At 35.5% G+C, this 21,371-nt stretch overlaps 1 pseudogene; it reads left to right on the top strand.

Annotated features, from left to right (window-relative positions):
- LOC146946964 (uncharacterized) overlaps nt 1–19,592 on the top strand; it is a 31,646-nt pseudogene extending 12,054 nt beyond the window's left edge.
- Nucleotides 19,593–21,371: the final 1,779 nt, after the last annotated feature.

Raw genomic sequence — 21,371 nt, 5'->3', positions numbered from 1 at the left:
AATGTTGTTGCTGATGCTTTGAGTAGAAAGTCGTTGCATATGTCTGCTTTGATGGTGAAAGAGTTGGAGTTGATTGAGCAGTTTAGAGACTTGAGTTTGGTTAGTGAGTTAACACCGGATGGTGTGAGGTTGGGAATGTTGAAGCTGACAAGTAATATTCTGGAGGAGATCAAGAATGGTCAGAAGGAAGATTTGGAACTTGTAGATCGAGTGGTGTTAGTTAATCAAGGCAAAGGTGGAGACTTTAGATTGGATGAGAACGGTGTTTTGATGTTTCGTGATCGTGTTTGTGTGCCAAGTGTACTTGAGCTTAAGAAGCAAATTTTGGAAGAAGGTCACAGAAGTAGTTTGAGTATTCATCCAGGAGAGACTAAGATGTATCAGGATTTGAAGAAGTTGTTTTGGTGGCCTGGAATGAAGAAGGATATTGCAGAGTTTGTGTATGCTTGTTTGGTTTGTCAGAAGTCTAAGATTGAACATCAGAAACCGTCGGGTTTGATGCAAGCGTTGTTTGTGCCAGAGTGGAAGTGGGATAGTATATCGATGGACTTTGTTGGAGCGTTGCCGGAGACTGTTAAGGGTTTTGACTCCATTTGGGTAATTGTTGATCGGTTGACAAAGTCGGCACATTTTGTTCCTATTAAGACTGGTATGTCTGTGGCTAAGTTGGTTGAGATCTACATTGAGCAGATTGTTAGATTGCATGGTGTTCCTTCTAGTATTGTGTCGGATCGGGATCCGAGGTTTACTTCTAAGTTTTGGGAAAGTTTGCAAGATGATTTGGGAACTAAGTTGAGATTGAGTTTTGCTTATCATCCTCAGACTGATGGTCAGACGGAGAGGACTATTCAGAGTTTGGAAGATCTGTTGAGAGCTTGTGTGTTGGAGCAAGGTGTCAGTTGGATTGAATGTTTACCGTTGATTGAGTTCACTTACAACAACAGTTTTCATTCTAGTATCGGGATGGCACCGTTTGAGGCTTTGTATGGTCGGAGGTGTAGAACTCCGTTGTGTTTGTATGAGTCAGGTGAGGGTGCCTTGTTAGGACCGGAAGTGGTGCAAGAAACTACGAAAAAGGTTAAGATGATTCAAGAGAAGATGAAAGCATCTCAGAGTAGACAGAAGAGTTATCATGATAAGAGGAGGAAGTATATTGAGTTTCAGGTTGGTGATCATGTGTTTTTGAGAGTGAATCCTGTAACTGGTGTTGGACGTGCGTTGAAGTGTCGGAAGTTAACTCCTCGTTTTGTTGGACCGTTTGAGATTGTTGAGAAGGTTGGGGTTGTAGCGTATCGGATTGCGTTGCCGCCATCTTTATCGAATCTTCATGATGTGTTTCATGTGTCTCAGTTGCGGAAATATGTATATGATGCGTCTCATGTGATTCAAGTGGATGATTTGGAAGTTAGAGATAATTTGACTGTTGAGACTTGGCCAGTTAGGATTGAGGATCGTGAAGTGAAGCGTCTGCGTGGCAAGGAGATAGTTTTGGTTAAAGTGATTTGGGTTGGACCGACGGGTGAGAGTGCCACTTGGGAATCGGAGAGTAGGATGAAGGTTTCGTATCCGGAGTTGTTTCCTTCAGGTAATTTTCGAGGGCGAAAATTCTTTTTAGTGGGGGAGAGTTGTAACAGTCCGATTTTTCGCTAGGTTTATTTTATTTATTTATTTATTTATTTATGTGTGTTATATGTGCTCTTATGTGATTATTTGCCTCTGTGTGTATTTTTGGTTGGGATTCGTAGAATTTGGTGTTAGAGGGGTATTTTAGTCATTTTGGACTTAGGGGCATTTTGGTCATTTCGAGAGCAGGGGTAATTTTGTAATTTTGCCGGAAGTTATTTTTAGTGCTTAGTGAGGGTTTTATTTTACTAAGTGTTGGAGAGTGGGGTAATTATTTAGTTACCGTTAAGTGACCGTTAGCGTTGTATTTTACCGTTAAGTGAGTAGTAACATTTTGGGTTAGAATAGAAATGGGTTAGGCCCATTAAAACATTGAGAGTTGAGCCCAATTGAGTAGAGATTATATAAACACTAGTTGGTAGTGAAATTGGGGTCTTACAAACATTTCATTTCATTTCATTTCACAATTAGAGAGAGTTAGAGAGGAAGCTCAAGAGGAGAAAAAGGGTTTTGAAGAGGAGGAACTAGAGAGAGAGAGCTAGAAGAGGCTAGAGAATCAAGGGTTGGAGCTAAAGTGAGGCACTAGCTAGTGATTGTGGAGAATTAAGGTAAGAGGGTTAGGTTTCAACCATAATTCATCTTTTTTTTTTCTCTTTACCCATTTTTGTTAAATTGATGAATTGAACCTAATTGTTGTAAAATTCGTGCATAATTGTTGATGTTTTGTTTGAGAGCATGATTTTTGTGATAATTGCATGTTAGTATGTGAATTAACATGTTCAAATGTATAGTTGTTGGTGTTTTGTGTTCTTGAGCAAGTTTGATGAGAATTGATGTTGTGATGTTGAATTGTGCATGAATTTGTACTCATTAGTTGTTGTTATTGATTTAGAATATGTTGTTGTTGAATTGGTACTTTGGGTATCAAGATTGGTGAATTAATGATGAGATTTGATATTGTTATTGAAAGTTGAGAATGAATTGAGAAATTGGTGAATTTGGTTATGTTGAGGTTTTAATTCCAAAACTTGTTTGTGTTTAAGTGTATTGAACCTATTTTGACCTATAAACACTTTTTGGAACTGGTTTGGGCGAATTGGGGGATTGAAAATGGGATTTTGGGATGAATTTGGGTTAGAACCCGTAACTGAGTTCTGGGAATCTGATGTAGGACGCTTTCGCGTGCTTAGGACGCTTAAGCATCCCATCAGCGTCCCAGAAGCATCCCAAAAGTGTGCTGTTCCAGGAGTTCTAGAACTAGGACGCTAAAGCGTGCAGAGGACGCGTTCGCGTCCTAGCCCCAGTTCAGCAATTTTTGATTTTTGTTTTCGAGCACTTGGGGGCCAATCCGATACTTCTAAAATGTTTCTTTGGACATAATTAACCTCTGTTTACACCTTTAATCCTACTGGAACATGATTTGAATTGGTTTGGACTTGAATTTATGAAAATCGTCTAACTTTTGTAAAAACGGTCCAAACGTCGATTTTTCCAAAAACCCGTTTTCTCCGGAAATTGAAGTGGGACTAGAGTTGTATAATGTTTATATGATTTCTAAAAATGGTTGTGATTGGTTACATCAAGTTTGAACTTGTTTTGCTTTGAAAATGGAAAATTTTGTGAAAAGTGATAAAATGAGACGAACTTTGGGTTTTTCGTGAATTCGTCGTATTTGGCCGATGAAATGCTTATGTACCCTCTACTGCACACATATGTGAATTGTGAGAATACAAGGCATAGGCAATTGAGCTTGTTTACTTGGTTTTGACTCAAATGTTCAATTAATTTAATGTTGTGATTTTGAGAGACGAACTTGACTAAAGATGACTTTTGAGAATCAATTGATTGTGAATCCTTTATGGAAAGTTATTATATGTTATGTGGAGATGATTGGTGTTGTAATTATGTGACAACTATATGTTGTGTGATTTTTGGATGTGGTTGGTGATTGTATATATGATATGTAATGGCGAATTGTTAATGATTGCATATATACAAGTATTGGTGATGGTGAGGTGATTATTGTTTGTGTGAACATATGCATTTGTAGTTGAGTCATATGTTCATGCATACATGACTGATGGTGGTGGATTTTATATCCAATGGAGGTGATTACGATGTTTTTGTTGCATCAAAGGTGACGACCTTGAGGTGTTTTGGTACCACATGCATCTAGATGAGTCTAGAGACATTGCATAAACTGTTGGTGGATTGAATTGCAATTAAGATGTGTTTGATGGTTGATTATTGCTAATTGTACTTGCGGATTGAATTGTTAATTGTTGATTTGACAAGGTGAGGTTGTGATACGTGTATGATACACTTGTTGATATGAACTTGGAATAATTGTATGGAATGGTTTGAATGGTATGAGAATCATAAATACTGTGAATACATGTATGATTTGTTATTTTGTATTCTTGAATATATCTTTCATTTCCAATGTTCTTGCTTAAATCTTTTATGGATTATGATGATGTAATGCTAACCCTCAGTGGTCAGTGGTGGACCGCCTACCTTTCTGTATGGACGGGTAGACGGCGTGCAGGATGCTTAGTTGTTTGCTTGATGATGCCGAGGAGTGGAGTTCCTCTTTTATATGCAAGTGTCTAGATTAGGGCTCTGATCTAGGGTAGTTCTTGCATGTTGGTCTTTATTTTTGGACCATGTATTTTGGAGTTGAGATGTTATTTGTTATTTGAGATTTGGAGAATACAATTGTATTTTATTTGAGATCTGGAGATGTTTTATGATTTTTAAGTATGTACGCTGCTATGTTGTGTAACATGATCTTTATGCATGTATATTTGTGGTTTATTCGGAGACGTAGCATCTATTTCTAGAATATTCTGATGTATTCGCGCGTTTTACCGCTTAATAGAAATAGGGTGTTACAAGTTTGTATCAGAGTCGTGGTCGGTCTTGTCCAGACCTAAACCCGTTGAATTTCCTGTTTGTATGCGACATGTACGGAAGTACTGTCGGTACTTGTTGTGTTGTTCCGTTCTTTCAGGTGAGTTTGAGCGTAGCGGGGGAGTAGCAGGTGGTTTCAGGTTTGTTGGGTCTGGCAAGGGAAGGTATCTTTGGTTGCGGAGGCTCAGTTGGTTGTGGTTTGTGTTAAGGTTCCTGTTGATTTTGAGTTGGATCTTGTGTGTCTTCCGTTGAAGCATATGGACGTTATTTTTGGTATGGATTGGATGTTGACTTTTGGTGTTAACATTAATTGTTTGACCAAGAGTGTAACGTTTTCTAAGCCAGTAGTTGAGGAAGGTAGAAGGTTCTTGACCGCGGAGCAAGTGAAGAAGTCTTTGGATGGCGAAGCTTGTGTGTTCATGATGTTTGCTTCCTTGAAGGAGAGTAGTGAGAAAGAAGTTGGTGATTTGCCGGTAGTGCAAGAGTTTCCAGAAGTTTTTTCGGACGACATTACCGAGTTACCACCGGAGAGAGAGGTTGAGTTTGCAATTGACTTGGTGCCTGGAACGAGTCCTATTTCGATTGCGCCTTATCGGATGTCTGCATCAGAATTGGGTGAGTTGAAGAAACAGTTGGAAGAGTTGCTCGAGAAACAGTTTATCGGGCCGAGTGTTTCTCCGTGGGGAGCTCCTGTGTTGTTGGTTAAGAAGAAAGATGGAAGCATGAGGTTGTGTGTGGATTATCGGCAGTTGAACAAGGTGACAATCAAGAATCGGTATCCGCTTCCGAGGATTGATGATTTGATGGATCAGTTGGTCGGTGCGGAAGTGTTTAGCAAGATTGATTTGAGATCAGGATATCATCAGATTAGAGTGAAGGCGGAAGATATATCCAAGACTGCGTTCAAAACAAGGTATGGACACTATGAGTATTCTGTGATGCTTCTAAGATGGGTCTCGGTGGTGTGCTTATGCGGAATCGTCAGGTTGTGGCTTATGCTTCGAGGCAGTTGAAAGCGCAGGAGAAGAATTATCCGACTCATGACTTGGAATTAGCGGCCGTTGTGTATGTGTTGAAGATTTGGAGGCATTATCTGTATGGTTCTAAGTTTGAGGTGTTCAGTGATCACAAGAGTTTGAAGTACTTGTTTGACCAGAAGGAGTTGAATATGAGGCAGAGGAGATGGTTGGAGTATCTTAAGGATTTTGACTTCCAGTTGAGCTATCATCCTGGAAAGGCCAATGTTGTTGCTGATGCTTTGAGTAGAAAGTCGTTGCATATGTCTGCTTTGATGGTGAAAGAGTTGGAGTTGATTGAGCAGTTTAGAGACTTGAGTTTGGTTAGTGAGTTAACACCGGATGGTGTGAGGTTGGGAATGTTGAAGCTGACAAGTAATATTCTGGAGGAGATCAAGAATGGTCAGAAGGAAGATTTGGAACTTGTAGATCGAGTGGTGTTAGTTAATCAAGGCAAAGGTGGAGACTTTAGATTGGATGAGAACGGTGTTTTGATGTTTCGTGATCGTGTTTGTGTGCCAAGTGTACTTGAGCTTAAGAAGCAAATTTTGGAAGAAGGTCACAGAAGTAGTTTGAGTATTCATCCAGGAGCGACTAAGATGTATCAGGATTTGAAGAAGTTGTTTTGGTGGCCTGGAATGAAGAAGGATATTGCAGAGTTTGTGTATGCTTGTTTGGTTTGTCAGAAGTCTAAGATTGAACATCAGAAACCGTCGGGTTTGATGCAAGCGTTGTTTGTGCCAGAGTGGAAGTGGGATAGTATATCGATGGACTTTGTTGGAGCGTTGCCGGAGACTGTTAAGGGTTTTGACTCCATTTGGGTAATTGTTGATCGGTTGACAAAGTCGGCACATTTTGTTCCTATTAAGACTGGTATGTCTGTGGCTAAGTTGGTTGAGATCTACATTGAGCAGATTGTTAGATTGCATGGTGTTCCTTCTAGTATTGTGTCGGATCGGGATCCGAGGTTTACTTCTAAGTTTTGGGAAAGTTTGCAAGATGCTTTGGGAACTAAGTTGAGATTGAGTTTTGCTTATCATCCTCAGACTGATGGTCAGACGGAGAGGACTATTCAGAGTTTGGAAGATCTGTTGAGAGCTTGTGTGTTGGAGCAAGGTGTCAGTTGGATTGAATGTTTACCGTTGATTGAGTTCACTTACAACAACAGTTTTCATTCTAGTATCGGGATGGCACCGTTTGAGGCTTTGTATGGTCAGAGGTGTAGAACTCCGTTGTGTTTGTATGAGTCAGGTGAGGGTGCCTTGTTAGTGTTGGAGTAAGCCCTAATATCCAATCAATATTGATTGGGTTTGGCTTTGTATCATGATATTGATATAAATATATATTGTGAATATATATAATAATAAGGCATTTCTTTATTGATTTTGTTATGTTTCAAAATAATAAAGTCCCTAGAATAGATAGTTCATGTAATGGAATATTAAGTGTGACTTAATCATGAGATTACATTACGTAAAGAACGCTATTCTTAAACATATCCATAGTCAAGCTTTAATATGAATTGGGATAATAATAAAGCATAAAGACTATTATGTATGTAGACTGATGACCGCATCTCATGGGTCATTGATATTGAGATATTAAGTCTATACATAGGTATAAATATTAGGGGTAATATTTATACTGGATTGACCCACCGTGAGAATACTACATAGTATGTTATGAAAATGTCATAAGATATTCTCACAATGATAATAATGTATATCGCTCTTAGACCTGAAACCACTATGATCCCTAGATGTGGACTCAAGTGCTTTGTTGCCATTCTAACGTTGTCTGTAAAAGGATAACCATAACGTTGGTTGATGGGTACTTGATGAATCATGCTGAGGGACATGAGTGTCCTAGATGGGATTTGTCCCTCCTCATAAACAGGAGATATATCTTTAGGCCTCTTGATGAAATATGACTGTAAAATTGCATGGCCATGCCGAACTAAGTCAATATAAGATATTGGACTTATTCGTTATTCAGTATATTTTGGAATCAAGAAATATAAATATTGATCTATACAAGGGTGACAATAACTATGCCTTGGGATCAATGAAGATATCGAGACAAAGGAGTAAATATACACATGAGTGTTATCATGGAAAGGTTTCGTCAGATCACTTGACATTCTTGTCACTTGGGTAGCAATGATGTGTTGCTAGATACCGCTCATTGTTTATAATATTAAATATTAGATTTAATATTATTGCCAACGTGACTAGAACCTATAGGGTCACACACAAAGAACGGTCAAAAGAGAAATATATAAGTATGACTTATATAAGGGGTGCGTTTAGTAAATAACGCTAATTAGTTAGCAAAATTACTAAACTCGTTGTTGGGCTTACTGAAGCCCAATAGTGGCTTATGACTTGCAGAGCACACTAGAAGTTCTATAAATAGAACTCTGGTGCTGAAGTTTTAGGTTACACGTTTTGAAGCAACCCCTTTCTTCTCTGCACTTCCAATTCATTGGCTAGCACCGAGTTTTGGAGGAGCACTGTTCGTGTGGACTTACTAGAGGCTTTGCTGCTTTGCTTAGCTGTGATCGTGATTCAGAACAGAAACTATCGAGGTAACAATCGTATCACTGATTCATGTCAAATTCGTAATGATCCAAGGAAAGAAAATCGAAATTCTTCTTCTTCTTCTTCTTCTTCCGCTGTGTATGATATCTTTCGATTTTCCATCAGTGGTATCAGAGCCAATTACGAAACCATGAATCAGATTGCTTTGTTACTGCTTTATGTTTTAATATGATTAAACATTTTGAATCGGAATTAAATAATATAGAGAATTAAAATTGGCATCGTATCATGTTTTCTGTGCATGGCTTTTCGATTTGTTTGATGTTTCAGAAACCGTTTCTGGTGAAGTATCGACATATCGATTATACATATCGACGGGAACATGATTGGAAACAAATAAAATTAGATTATCTTTTAAAATTGTTTTAAGAGATAATAATATTTTCGCAAATATTTGATTTGCTAATATTTTGATATTCTATAAGGAATTAATTTGGAATGCAAATCCGTTAATAAAATAGAATATTAAGTGTTAATATTTTATTATTTAAATTTAAATATTAATTAAAATTGATTGATCAATATCATATATGTGATATATGATTTTAATACAACATCATTATATGTGATATATTGATGATATCATTCGTTCAATAGGTTTTATATAATTGATTGTGAATTTGTAGTCAACTCGTGAGATTGAGCTTCGAATACCGATTCTGGTGAAGCATCAAAGATCCGGTTGTCCATACTGAACAAACAATTGTTAAAACTATTGATGTTTGATTGTTGTATTAGGATACCTAACTATACAAGCGTTGTATTATTATGGTTGTATCATTCGATCAATTGTTTTCAAAGAGATTGTTGTGAATTTGAACAATTCGTGAGAGTGAGCTTCAATATCCGAATCTGGTGAAGCATCATAGATCCGGTTGTTCATGCTAAACAAACAATCCTTGAAAATATTTATGTTTAATTAATTTATTTATTTGGAGAAAGGTAGTAAATTTAAAAGATCATGATTTTGAAAGAGTTTCAATATCAGATATGATTTGATTTTTGAATTTGGTAATAAAATATTTGCTTAATTTTAGCCCAGTATTTTGTTTTGGAAACAAATTGATTGCCTAAATAAAGCAGATTTAATTATAATAATTATTGAGTGTCAATATTACTATAATTAAGTAAATAAAAATTCTACCTTTTGATTGTTTTTCAAAAGTTGTTTGAAAGGTAATAAACGATCCTAAATTGATAGTTAATTTAAAAGATCATGATTTGAAATAGTTTCAATGTCATATATGATCTTTTGAAATTATTTAATCGATTTGCATGACTTTAACTTGATTTGTTTATAATTTAAAAGAATCATGATTTGAAAGAGTTTCAATATCATATATGATCTTTTGGATTTGATCATAATATTTGCCGAAACGATTTGGGTGTTCATAAACGTGTCAAGTGTTGATGCGAAATACGCAATCTAGAATATTTTGGAACACAATCTGAGATATTTTGGTATGCAATCTAATATATTTTAGTACTTCATCTGAAATATATTTTGGTACTCAATAAAATATATTTTGGTACATAATATGAGATATTTTTGTACTTAATATAATATATTTTTGTACTCAATATAATATATTTTGGTACTCAATTAAACCCCCAGCTAATCTGCGTAGTGTGATCATATGTCAAATTTTAATTTAATTTATTTAATTATAAGGTATAATTAATAATAATAAAAGTATGTTTGTTATTATTATCATGTGAATGATTATGGCCTTAGTCCTTTTATTTTATTTCTTTTGGATTTTGAAATACGGCCTGCGTGTCGTGCCTCTCTCTTATATCTCTATTGTACATTCTCTTCTCATCCACTCCCTCGTATGTAAAACGAGTTTTCTTTCATATGTAATGTAAATAGAATACAAAGAAGTAATAGGGCTCATGACGTTAGGATAGTCCTGGAGGTCAAGCTTGGAGAAGCAAGGTCGTTTCTAGGATTAGTTTAGATTCTCTCATTGGCTTGAGAGAGTCATAGCGTTAGGATGGCCATAATCATGTCACTTTTATTATTGTATAATCGTTATGCATGTTATGATTGGAGTGCGAATATATATGATATATAAGCCGTGGTGAGGTGAGATCAAACTTAATAAAAATCCTTCAATTCAAAATATTAAGTTTAATGCTTTCCAAAAGTTTAACACCCTTCAAGACTAATATCGAAATGTGTAGGTTTCGCCTCCGCGAGGTGCACTTTCTATACTAGTAAGTTGCGGTGCGGTAATCCAATTTACCCAAGTGTTATTCTTTTGGGTTTAACTTAACTAAATTAATTTTAATAAGATTAAAATAAATTTAGAAGCAATGTTTGGGAACATCTATATGATAGATTAGAGTAAGGAGTTATTCACTCAAATGATTTGAAAGTTGTATGAGATACAATTGGAAGGAGTTCCTACCTAAATAACTGAGTTTTGAGTACAGCCCCCGTTGACTTAAAGCAAGGTGAAATATGGATTTCAACCCACTAGAAAATCTTCCAACGGGATTTTCCGAATCAAGTGTTTTGAAGGTCATTTGATTTGAGTAAAATAGTGGGAGCGTATTTAATTAAAGACCTATTTAAATATGTTTTAAATCATGATACATTTATTTATTTTCTGTATTTAGAATTTCTTTAGCATATAAATTTTATTATACTGTTAAAAGTTCTTATGAAGAACAAAATTTTCAGAAAAGAGTTTCTGAATTGGTACAAAATTTAAGAATTGTTCTTAAGAATGAGAAAAACTGTATATTCTCGAGCAGTTATTTCCTAGCAACTTTCTATGTCTATATTTGAAAAACAACGCTTATCAGAAGCATTGGGTCAAATGAGTAGATATAGGATATCTCATAGTGGTAACGACGATGGAGAATGATATGATCATTCAACCTCAATGTTATAAGATGAATAGTTTAAGCCTATCAAGTAGATGTACATGGATAAGAATAAAATTCAAATTCTGTTTTTCTACCTTTGAAAGGTTAAACACGGTTGCAAAAAGGGGAAGCAATTATTTTAAAAGTTGAAAAACAAAAATTGCTCGTAGTTTTGAAAGGGTCAAAATATAAGATAGAAGTAAGACTTCTTATCTACCCATATAGTTATAGAAAGTTAAATTTCTACTTCTGCATCATAAGTATATGATATTTGATGATTAATCTCATATTTGTTGAAATATAGAAAGTTTTAAAGAAGCAGAACATTAACTATAAGTGAAGTTCACCTACGTCTGGAATGGAACAAATTGTTTCATTGACTATAAGAGCTTATGCTTGGACTTAAACTTAACTTGATATGGAACCAAATAATTGTTATTAAATTCCATATAAAATAGAAACATTAAATCATAAATCTTGTATTGACAAGAGAAGGATTATGTAGTTGAATGATAGACAAATATTGTCCTATTGTCCTAATAATGTTTTCTATACAATGTGCTAATCAAGTAATGGATTTGAGTTCCATGATCTTGATAAGCTAGTCTATAACATATGAGAAAAGGATCAAATGAGATTTGAACCTTTTGTATATCATTGGCATCACTGTTTAGTACAAACAAGTGTGATTCACATTTCCAAAATCCATGGATATGGACTATTGGACTCATTTGATTTTATATCATTTGAAGGACGTGAGCCCCACCTTTCAAAATAGATTAATGCACCGGTCACCAACAAAGGTGAAAGGACACATAATTAATTTGAATTGATATACATATGAGATGTATATGGAGAACTAAACATATTTGCTAGATATTGTTTCTATACTTCATCTAACATTACTAAATCATTTAGTAGATAAGCAAAGTGTATTTGACACGATTCAATAAAACTTTGAAATTGTTCAAAGATTTTAACAATGAAGTAAAAGGAATAAGTTTGAAAAGTATAAAGACTATACGAGTAAGTCGTGATGGTAAATGCTTGATTAATGAGTATAATGATTATTTATATCGCTTCATGTTTGACATGACTCGATCTAAAATAGTTTGATTAACTCAATGACTCTTGAAATTAATTAAATTACAGTTATTCTTCACCCACAACAAAGTTCCAATTAAGTAATCATAAAGACACCATATTAGACATGGAGGTAAGAGTACCTAGTTTTGACTTTATGATAATTTCAGGTTATATGGTTTATTAGATAAACTAAACTTCGAATTTAATGAATGTATAATTGTGTAACTATCCTTAGGAAACTAAAGGATATTATTTTTTTACATCTTCTTCTTTGACAAAATTTGTTTGTCGCTAGAACTGGAGTATTCCTTTTCAAGGAGTATGTCTCTACAGGAGCCAGTGGGAGTGATGTAGAACTTGAATTAAGTCAAGTAACACAAAATACACATCTCTCTAAGAATGGAACACGAGTTGATTCAACAAACGGTTGTTGTTAAATCATCAGTTTGAGTAGCACAAGATCTAAATGGCTTGAACTTTGAGAAGTGACTATATGCCATGGGATCTTATAAAGAATCTATGTACACAAACCATATATGGATATTGGAATGTGATTTTTCTTTTAGAAAACTGACATGGATGGTATTATGAATACCTTTAAGATGTGATTGATTGTAGAAGGTTTCATGCAACTCGTGATGCAAGTCATGACGAAACTATTACATCATCATAATGCTTAAATCTAACGATCCCACTTGTCATTATTGTATAATGCAAATTCTAGGAGATGGACAACGATGTTGCATTCTTTAATTAGAATGACCTTGTATATGTATTTGACATATATGTAGGGTTTCGTTAATCCAAAGGATGCTAGAAAGGTATATATATTACAAAATTCATGTATGAATTGGAGCAAGCTTCTTGAAGTTGAATTATTTGTTTTATTAGTGAAGTTTTATGAAAAACTTTGATTAATAAAAATCTATAAAAATCTTGTGCACACAAGGAGAATAGTGGGAGCATTGATATTAGTTTGGTGGAGTATGTGGATGACATACTAGTCACCAAAACAATTTATCTACACATGTGAGACATGGTTAGAAAATTATTTTCAATATGTACCAAAATTGATTGTAGTTTGACACTAGAATACTTTCAAGAATATCCATGGATGTCTTAAAGGACTAAGGATTGTTTCTTGAACACGGATTAAAGGAACATTGTAAAGAAGTTACAATGATGCTGACTTTAATATCGGTGTACAGTATATCCAAATCGCAATTTGGAATAAATGCTATGCTTGGATATCAACTATGAAATTTGTAAAAGTACAAGCTTCAAATAGTTGTTGTTTCTATTACAGATGTCAAATATATATGATTTGGATTGTTTAGCTCATAACTGAGCGAAACCATGTGTCTCTTGCGTTGCGGATTCCATTGATCCCGTCTGAGGTGAAATTGGTTTAATCTTGCGAGCAATGAATACTTGATCTCACCAATAATCCAAATGTATACTTTGACACTTCAATTTCTTTTCGATGGAAGATCGAAAGTGGAAATTGAAAGAAGTGTAACCTACCAACATAGGAAAGAGTTCCTTATCTACTAGAATAGTATCATGCCCAGGGTGTGCTTGATGCTAACACTTGATCAATATATATTGAGTTAATATTTGATTGGCTTTTAGTGCTAGTGGGAGATTGTTGGAGTAAGCCCTAATATCCAATCAATATTGATTGGGTTTGGCTTTGTATCATGATATTGATATAAATATATATTGTGAATATATATAATAATAAGGCATTTCTTTATTGATTTTGTTATGTTTCAAAATAATAAAGTCCCTAGAATAGATAGTTCATGTAATGGAATATTAAGTGTGACTTAATCATGAGATTACATTACGTAAAGAACGCTATTCTTAAACATATCCATAGTCAAGCTTTAATATGAATTGGGATAATAATAAAGCATAAAGACTATTATGTATGTAGACTGATGACCGCATCTCATGGGTCATTGATATTGAGATATTAAGTCTATACATAGGTATAAATATTAGGGGTAATATTTATACTGGATTGACCCACCGTGAGAATACTACATAGTATGTTATGAAAATGTCATAAGATATTCTCACAATGATAATAATGTATATCGCTCTTAGACCTGAAACCACTATGATCCCTAGATGTGGACTCAAGTGCTTTGTTGCCATTCTAACGTTGTCTGTAAAAGGATAACCATAACGTTGGTTGATGGGTACTTGATGAATCATGCTGAGGGACATGAGTGTCCTAGATGGGATTTGTCCCTCCTCATAAACAGGAGATATATCTTTAGGCCTCTTGATGAAATATGACTGTAAAATTGCATGGCCATGCCGAACTAAGTCAATATAAGATATTGGACTTATTCGTTATTCAGTATATTTTGGAATCAAGAAATATAAATATTGATCTATACAAGGGTGACAATAACTATGCCTTGGGATCAATGAAGATATCGAGACAAAGGAGTAAATATACACATGAGTGTTATCATGGAAAGGTTTCGTCATATCACTTGACATTCTTGTCACTTGGGTAGCAATGATGTGTTGCTAGATACCGCTCATTGTTTATAATATTAAATATTAGATTTAATATTATTGCCAACGTGACTAGAACCTATAGGGTCACACACAAAGAACGGTCAAAAGAGAAATATATAAGTATGACTTATATAAGGGGTGCGTTTAGTAAATAACGCTAATTAGTTAGCAAAATTACTAAACTCGTTGTTGGGCTTACTGAAGCCCAATAGTGGCTTATGACTTGCAGAGCACACTAGAAGTTCTATAAATAGAACTCTGGTGCTGAAGTTTTAGGTTACACGTTTTGAAGCAACCCCTTTCTTCTCTGCACTTCCAATTCATTGGCTAGCACCGAGTTTTGGAGGAGCACTGTTCGTGTGGACTTACTAGAGGCTTTGCTGCTTTGCTTAGCTGTGATCGTGATTCAGAACAGAAACTATCGAGGTAACAATCGTATCACTGATTCATGTCAAATTCGTAATGATCCAAGGAAAGAAAATCGAAATTCTTCTTCTTCTTCTTCTTCTTCCGCTGTGTATGATATCTTTCGATTTTCCATCAGTTAGGACCGGAAGTGGTGCAAGAAACTACGAAAAAGGTTAAGATGATTCAAGAGAAGATGAAAGCATCTCAGAGTAGACAGAAGAGTTATCATGATAAGAGGAGGAAGTATATTGAGTTTCAGGTTGGTGATCATGTGTTTTTGAGAGTGAATCCTGTAACTGGTGTTGGACGTGCGTGGAAGTGTCGGAAGTTAACTCCTCGTTTTGTTGGACCGTTTGAGATTGTTGAGAAGGTTGGGGTTGTAGCGTATCGGATTGCGTTGCCGCCATCTTTATCGAATCTTCATGATGTGTTTCATGTGTCTCAGTTGCGGAAATATGTATATGATGCGTCTCATGTGATTCAAGTGGATGATTCGGAAGTTAGAGATAATTTGACTGTTGAGACTTGGCCAGTTAGGATTGAGGATCGTGAAGTGAAGCGTCTGCGTGGCAAGGAGATAGTTTTGGTTAAAGTGATTTGGGTTGGACCGACGGGTGAGAGTGCCACTTGGGAATCGGAGAGTAGGATGAAGGTTTCGTATCCGGAGTTGTTTCCTTCAGGTAATTTTCGAGGGCGAAAATTCTTTTTAGTGGGGGAGAGTTGTAACAGTCCGATTTTTCGCTAGGTTTATTTTATTTATTTATTTATTTATTTATGTGTGTTATATGTGCTCTTATGTGATTATTTGCCTCTGTGTGTATTTTTGGTTGGGATTCGTAGAATTTGGTGTTAGAGGGGTATTTTAGTCATTTTGGACTTAGAGGCATTTTGGTCATTTCGAGAGCAGGGGTAATTTTGTAATTTTGCCGGAAGTTATTTTTAGTGCTTAGTGAGGGTTTTATTTTACTAAGTGTTGGAGAGTGGGGTAATTATTTAGTTACCGTTAAGTGACCGTTAGCGTTGTATTTTACCGTTAAGTGAGTAGTAACATTTTGGGTTAGAATAGAAATGGGTTAGGCCCATTAAAACATTGAGAGTTGAGCCCAATTGAGTAGAGATTATATAAACACTAGTTGGTAGTGAAATTGGGGTCTTACAAACATTTCATTTCATTTCATTTCACAATTAGAGAGAGTTAGAGAGGAAGCTCAAGAGGAGAAAAAGGGTTTTGAAGAGGAGGAACTAGAGAGAGAGAGCTAGAAGAGGCTAGAGAATCAAGGGTTGGAGCTAAAGTGAGGCACTAGCTAGTGATTGTGGAGAATTAAGGTAAGAGGGTTAAGTTTCAACCATAATTCATCTTTTTTTTTTTCTCTTTACCCATTTTTGTTAAATTGATGAATTGAACCTAATTGTTGTAAAATTCGTGCATAATTGTTGATGTTTTGTTTGAGAGCATGATTTTTGTGATAATTGCATGTTAGTATGTGAATTAACATGTTCAAATGTATAGTTGTTGGTGTTTTGTGTTCTTGAGCAAGTTTGATGAGAATTGATGTTGTGATGTTGAATTGTGCATGAATTTGTACTCATTAGTTGTTGTTATTGATTTAGAATATGTTGTTGTTGAATTGGTACTTTGGGTATCAAGATTGGTGAATTAATGATGAGATTTGATATTGTTATTGAAAGTTGAGAATGAATTGAGAAATTGGTGAATTTGGTTATGTTGAGGTTTTAATTCCAAAACTTGTATGTGTTTAAGTGTATTGAACCTATTTTGACCTATAAACACTTTTTGGAACTGGTTTGGGCGAATTGGGGGATTGAAAATGGGATTTTGGGATGAATTTGGGTTAGAACCCGTAACTGAGTTCTGGGAATCTGATGTAGGACGCTTTCACGTGCTTAGGACGCTTAAGCATCCCATCAGCGTCCCAGAAGCGTCCCAAAAGCGTGCTGTTCCAGGAGTTCTAGAACTAGGACGCTAAAGCGTGCAGAGGACTCGTTCGCGTCCTAGCCCCAGTTCAGCAATTTTTTATTTTTGTTTTCGAGCACTTGGGGGCCAATCCGATACTTCTAAAATGTTTCTTTGGACATAATTAACCTCTGTTTACACCTTTAATCCTACTGGAACATGATTTGAATTGGTTTGGACTTGAATTTATGAAAATCGTCTAACTTTTGTAAAAACGGTCCAAACGTCGATTTTTCCAAAAACCCGTTTTCTCCGGAAATTGAAGTGGGACTAGAGTTGTATAATGTTTATATGATTTCTAAAAATGGTTGTGATTGGTTACATCAAGTTTGAACTTGTTTTGCTTTGAAAATGGAAAATTTTGTGAAAAGTGATAAAATGAGACGAACTTTGGGTTTTTCGTGAATTCGTCGTATTTGGCCGATGAAATGCTTATGTACCCTCTACTGCACACATATGTGAATTGTGAGAATACAAGGCATAGGCAATTGAGCTTGTTTACTTGGTTTTGACTCAAATGTTCAATTAATTTAATGTTGTGATTTTGAGAGACGAACTTGACTAAAGATGACTTTTGAGAATCAATTGATTGTGAATCCTTTATGGAAAGTTATTATATGTTATGTGGAGATGATTGGTGTTGTAATTATGTGACAACTATATGTTGTGTGATTTTTGGATGTGGTTGGTGATTGTATATATGATATGTAATGGCGAATTGTTAATGATTGCATATATACAAGTATTGGTGATGGTGAGGTGATTATTGTTTGTGTGAACATATGCATTTGTAGTTGAGTCATATGTTCATGCATACATGACTGATGGTGGTGGATTTTATATCCAATGGAGGTGATTACGATGTTTTTGTTGCATCAAAGGTGACGACCTTGAGGTGTTTTGGTACCACATGCATCTAGATGAGTCTAGAGACATTGCATAAACTGTTGGTGGATTGAATTGCAATTAAGATGTGTTTGATGGTTGATTATTGCTAATTGTACTTGCGGATTGAATTGTTAATTGTTGATTTGACAAGGTGAGGTTGTGATACGTGTATGATACACTTGTTGATATGAACTTGGAATAATTGTATGGAATGGTTTGAATGGTATGAGAATCATGAATACTGTGAATACATGTATGATTTGTTATTTTGTATTCTTGAATATATCTTTCATTTCCAATGTTCTTCCTTAAATCTTTTATGGATTATGATGATGTAATGCTAACCCTCAGTGGTCAGTGGTGGACCGCCTACCTTTCTGTATGGACGGGTAGACGGCGTGCAGGATGCTTAGTTGTTTGCTTGATGATGCCGAGGAGTGGAGTTCCTCTTTTATATGCAAGTGTCTAGATTAGGGCTCTGATCTAGGGTAGTTCTTGCATGTTGGTCTTTATTTTTGGACCATGTATTTTGGAGTTGAGATGTTATTTGTTATTTGAGATTTGGAGAATACAATTGTATTTTATTTGAGATCTGGAGATGTTTTATGATTTTTAAGTATGTACGCTGCTATGTTATGTAACATGATCTTTATGCATGTATATTTGTGGTTTATTCGGAGACGTAGCATCTATTTCTAGAATATTCTGATGTATTCGCGCGTTTTACCGCTTAATAGAAATAGGGTGTTACAACCCTCACAATGAAAGAAGGAGGAAGTGTGAAGTTTGGAGGCAACCAGTCTGGCAAGATCATTGATACATGAACTATTGGTAACTCCTCTATCTCAATTAATAATGTGTGTTTGGTAGATGGTATTGAAAATAACCTATTGAGTATCAGTCAGTTTTGTGACAATGGTTATGATGTAATGTTTGAAAAGACCAACTGCACAGTAATCAACAAAGAAAACAAATCCATAGTATTCAAGGGAAAGAGGATGGAGAATGTCTGTAAAATTAACTTCTCTGAACTGGTTGACCAGAAGGTGATTTGTCTTCTGTCAGTAAATGATAAGAAATGGATGTGGCATAGAAGGTTGGGGCATGCTAATTGGAGATTAATCTCCAAGCTTAGTAAATTACAACTTGTCAAAGGCCTACCAGACATTGACTGTCATTCAGATGCACTTTGTGGTGCATGCCAGAAGGGGAAGATTGTGAAATCATCTTTTAAAACAAAAGACATTGTCTCAACCTCCAGACCCTTAGAATTACTCCATATTGACTTATTTGGACCAGTCAGCATTGCATCCTTATATGGAAGTAAATATGGATTAGTTATTGTTGATGATTACAGCAGATGGACTTGGGTAAAATTTCTGAAAAGCAAGGATAATTCTTATGATGTATTCAGTAACTTCTGCACTCAAATACAGTCTGAAAAAGAAATGAAGATTTTAAATGTAAGAAGTGATCATGGTGGAGAATTTGAAAATGAGCCATTTGAAAACTTTTGCGAAAAACTTGGAATTATCCATGAATTCTCTTCTCCTAGAACTCCACAACAAAATGGGGTTGTAGAGAGAAAGAATAGAACTTTACAAGAAATGGCTAGAACCATGATTCATGAAAACAATTTGGCTAAACATTTCTGGGCAGAAGCAGTGAATACATCATGTTATATCCAAAATAGAATCTGTATCAGACCTATCTTGGAGAAAACAACATATGAACTCTTTAAGGGAAGAAGACCCAATATCTCTTACTTTCATCAATTTGGATGTACATGTTACATTCTAAATAACAAGCTCTACCTAAAGAAATGTGATGCCAAGTCCCAAAGAGGAATCTTCTTAGGTTACTCTGAAAGGTCAAAGGCATACATAGTGTATAATTCAAAAACACTTTGTGTTGAAGAATCAATGCACGTTAAATTTGATGACAAAGAGCCTGGAAGTAAAACTCCAGAGCAAGATGAAAGTGTTGCAGAGATACAGGTTCCTGAAGATACTCCAGAACCTGATCAGATAGCTGAATCTGAAGACAGTCCAGAAGCTGAACCCACCTCAAAAGCACAAGATGAAGTTGCTTCTGATGAAGCTCAAGATGGATCTCAGCAAGCTGATCAATCCAAGAATACCTTCAAGTACAAGTCTTCACATCCTGAGGATTAAATCATTGGAAACAAAGAGAGTCCTAGAAGAACTAGATCATACTTCAGACAAGAAGAATCAATGATAAGATTGTTATCAGTGATTGAACCTGCTACAGTTGATGAAGCACTTTCAGATGATGGATGGATACTAGCTATGCAAGAAGAGCTTAATCAGTTTCAAAGAAATGGTGTGTGGGATCTGGTACCCAAACCTCAACATAAGAACATTATTGGAACAAAATGGGTATTCAAAAACAAGTTGAATGAACAAGGTGAAGTAGTCAGAAACAAAGCAAGACTTGTTGCACAAGGTTACAATCAACAAGAAGGCATTGATTATACTGAAACATTTGCTCCAGTTGCAAGATTGGAAGCAATCAGGTTACTTCTATCCTATGCAGTTAATCATGGCATAATATTATATCAAATGGATGTCAAAAGTGCTTTTCTTAATGGAGTTATTGAAGAAGAAGTGTTTGTCAAGCAACCTCCTGGTTTTGAGGATCTTAAGCATCCTGACCATGTTTACAAACTTAAGAAATCGCTATATGGCTTGAAACAAGCTCCCAGAGCTTGGTATGATAGACTAAGTAATTTCTTGATCAAAAATGATTTCAAAAGAGGCCAAGTTGACACAACACTCTTCAGAAGGACTCTTGAGAAAGACATTCTTGTTGTTCAGATATATGTTGATGATATAATATTTGGTTCTACTAATGCATCTCTTTGCAAGGAATTTTCTATGTTAATGCAGGATGAATTTGAAATGAGCATGATGGGAGAGCTGAAGTTCTTCCTTGGAATTCAAATCAATCAAAGCAAAGATGAAGTGTATGTTCATCAAACAAAATACACTAAGGAGCTTCTGAAGAAGTTCAAGCTTGAAGATTGTAAAGTGATGAACACTCCAATGCATCCAACCTGCACCTTAAGCAAAGAAGATACTAGAACAAAAGTATACCAGAAGCTGTGCAGAGGTATGATTGGTTCTTTGTTATACCTCACTGCATCTAGGCCAGGTATTTTATTCAGTGTATGCTTGTGTGCAAGATTCCAATCAGATCCTAGAGAATCTCATTTAACTGCTGTTAAGAGAATCTTCAGGTATCTGAAAGGAACAACTAATCTTGGACTCATCTATAGGAAATCCTTAGATTATCAGTTGGTTGGATTTTGTGATGCTGATTATGCTGGTGATAGGATTGAAAGAAAGTCAACCAGTGGCAATTGTCAATTTCTGGGTGATAATCTGATATCCTGGGCTAGCAAAAGACAAGCAACTATTGCTATGT

Source organism: Medicago sativa, chromosome 2 (assembly GCF_051527215.1).
Source record: "Medicago sativa cultivar Bolivia chromosome 2, Bolivia_mono, whole genome shotgun sequence".
Lineage (NCBI taxonomy): Eukaryota > Viridiplantae > Streptophyta > Magnoliopsida > Fabales > Fabaceae > Medicago > Medicago sativa.
The sequence above is the reverse complement of the archived record's forward strand: the minus strand, read 5'-3'. Positions and strand labels throughout refer to the sequence as shown.